This window comes from Microtus pennsylvanicus, chromosome 7 (assembly GCF_037038515.1).
Source record: "Microtus pennsylvanicus isolate mMicPen1 chromosome 7, mMicPen1.hap1, whole genome shotgun sequence".
NCBI classification, from domain to species: Eukaryota; Metazoa; Chordata; class Mammalia; order Rodentia; family Cricetidae; genus Microtus; species Microtus pennsylvanicus.
This window is the reverse complement of record NC_134585.1, coordinates 89,359,429-89,362,542: the sequence shown is the minus strand read 5'-3', so window position 1 is coordinate 89,362,542 and position 3,114 is coordinate 89,359,429. Positions and strand designations below refer to the sequence as shown.

The following is a 3,114-nucleotide window of genomic DNA, read 5'->3' as shown; positions in this document are numbered from 1 at the left end:
AGTTAAGGCAGATCTACAACAGCCTGCTAAACAGGAGAAAATGAAAGATGATATGGGTAGGCTTCTAACCTACCACTCATTAAAAGTTAGCCCAGACCTGCTGAACCCCTGCACACTTACAAGAACTACATTCTGTTGTGTGGCACTGAGATTTTGCAATTTGATTTTGTATATATAAAATATAATATACATGTTATGCATATATTATATATAAATATATTTTTATATATACAATATATATAACATTTATATATACAAAATATGTATAACATATATTATATATAAATATATATATAATTGTTACGACCATGGCTACCTGGAACATGACTTTGTGCCACTGCTTTCCTTACCTGTTGTTGTTCGACAAAAGCTTCCCAAGAACCTGGAATGTAAATCGGCAAACATTTATTATCTTATAATGGTGGTGGATGGGATTGCTTTTTCCTGTTTTGTGAGGTATGATCTTTTTATGAAACCCAGGTTAGCCTCAAACTTAGCATGTACCTTGGAACTCGCATCTCTCCTAATGTAACCTCCAGAGTGCTCTAATAGCAAGGAGGCATTGTTGCGCCCAGCAGAGAATTTAGAGCAGCTCTGGCGAGGCATTGCTGGCTGAGAATCTGTCACATGACAGTAGGATAGTAGGATACTGGCAGGGGCTGCAGTCACCTAAGGTCTCGGGCAGAAGGCTGGCTTCCAGAATGGTTGGCTCCCAGGCTTCCCATGGCGTGCCTCATGTGCCCTATGAGCACTCCAGGCCTTACCAATAAGAACTTCTCAAGAGGCCACCCCAGTAATGTCACCACAGGACATTTCCTCTGAGAAGAGAAATAGACCTGACTTCAAGGGCTAATCTCCGTATCATTCATCTCTCTGCCTTATCGTCTTCATTGGAAAAGGTCCAAGAACTCATCACATATTCAAAGGCAGGAGCTTCAGACCCCTTTCTAAGAGAGGCTGAGTTGAGACTGTGGGCATACTTTACTCCAACACAGAATGCCATCCGGCCGTAACGTTGTACACATCTAGCCATGTGTTGTGTATACCCCTTTACCAGGATAGGAGGATACCAGCTACTGAACACACTCATTTGTTCCCAAGACTTCCGAGCTCATCCTTTCTCACACCACTTCAGAGTCCAGACTCCAGCATCTCAGTCAGGTTCAGGTGCGCATTGGTTGTTATATCTGTAATACTGTTCTTACCATTGTGAAAATCTGTGCACTAAGAGAACCAGCCACTCGCTCCTACCCCACTTCCTTCATGCAATGATATGTAAAACACAAGAGCAAAGGTACAGTGATGATGTCAATGCTGTTCAGTGTGTGTTGCTACTTTCCTTATCAAGTATCTAGAAAAGGTATTGTCCTTGTTGTGCAATAGACACGTAGAGTCATTCCTAGGCATCTAAATGACATCTGGAATAAAAGCACCAAGTGACCAAAATGAAAATAATCAAGAGGCTGGAGAGATGGCTCAACAGTAAAGAATATTTGTTGCTCTTGCAGAGGACCCAGCTTCAAGTCCCACCTCTTAGACCAGTGGTTCTGAACCTATATGTCAAGACCTCTTTGGGAGACCATCCTGTATATCAATTATTTACACTGTGATTCATAACACTGGAAAACTGCAGTAATGAAGAAGCAATGGAAATAATTTTGTGGTGGGGCTCACCACAACGTGAGCTGTATTAAAAGGTCTTATTATTCAGAATATTATACACACTGCATTAGGAAGGTTGAGAACTACTAACCTAGAAGCTTTGAGTCCCAGAATGCACCTAGAGGCTTATAACCATCTGTAATTCCAGGGCTAGGAAATCCAGCCATCTCTTCTGACCTCCATGCTCCCTAGGCATGTGAATGTAAGCAGCACTCATATATTTTTTAAAAAAGAAAATTGCTTTAAAAAAGAAGAAGGGGGCTCTCTCCTCCAGCCCGGCAAGATGCCCAAGAGAAAGAAGGCCAAGGGGAAGAAGGTGGCCCCGGCCCCTGCCGTCGTGAAGAAGCAGGAGGCGAAGAAGGTGGTGAATCCTTTGTTTGAGAAGAGACCTAAGAACTTCGGCATTGGGCAGGACATCCAGCCCAAGAGAGATCTCACTCGCTTCGTCAAATGGCCCCGCTACATTAGGCTGCAGCGGCAGAGGGCCATCCTCTATAAGCGGCTCAAAGTTCCTCCAGCCATTAACCAGTTCACCCAGGCCCTGGACCGGCAAACAGCTACCCAGTTGCTTAAACTTGCTCACAAGTACAGGCCAGAGACCAAGCAGGAAAAGAAGCAGAGGCTGCTGGCCCGTGCTGAGAAGAAAGCTGCCGGCAAAGGGGATGTCCCGACTAAGAGACCACCTGTCCTTCGAGCGGGTGTCAATACAGTCACCACTTTGGTAGAGAACAAGAAGGCTCAGCTGGTGGTGATTGCCCACGACGTAGACCCCATTGAGCTGGTGGTCTTCCTGCCTGCTCTCTGTCGCAAGATGGGGGTCCCCTACTGCATCATCAAGGGAAAGGCCAGGCTGGGGCGGCTGGTCCATAGGAAGACGTGCACCACTGTTGCCTTCACACAGGTTAACTCGGAAGACAAGGGTGCTCTGACCAAGCTGGTGGAAGCTATTAGGACCAATTACAACGACAGATATGATGAGATCCGCCGCCACTGGGGAGGCAACGTCCTGGGTCCTAAATCTGTGGCTCGAATTGCCAAGCTGGAAAAGGCAAAGGCCAAAGAACTCGCCACTAAACTGGGTTAAATGTACTGCTGAGTTTTCTGTACATAAATATAATTATAAAACTTCAAAAAAAAAAAAGAAGAAGGGGGAAAGCAAAAGCAAAAAGAGAGTTTTTCTTTAATTTACAAAGCAAAGGAAAAATAGCTTCCTGAAGAAATGAGAAAGACAAGAAAGAAAGAAAGAAAGAAAGAAAGAAAGAAAGAAAGAAAGAAAGAAAGAAAGAGAAGAAAGGAAAGAAAGAAAGAGGGAGGGACAGAGGGAGGGAGGGACGGAAAGAGGGAGGGAGGGAGGGAGGGACACCCTGAGTGGTTACCAGTTAATGGTACATAGTATCTGTAGTAGTTGGAGTTCTCTAAGGAACAAAACCAATGGTGCCTCAGCTGTTGAGG

General features: G+C 44.7%; 1 pseudogene; it reads left to right on the top strand.

Moving 5' to 3' along the window:
* The first annotated feature begins 1,938 nt into the window (after positions 1 to 1,938).
* On the top strand, positions 1,939 to 2,800 carry LOC142854923 (large ribosomal subunit protein eL8 pseudogene; annotated as a pseudogene).
* The last annotated feature ends 314 nt before the right edge of the window (positions 2,801 to 3,114 follow it).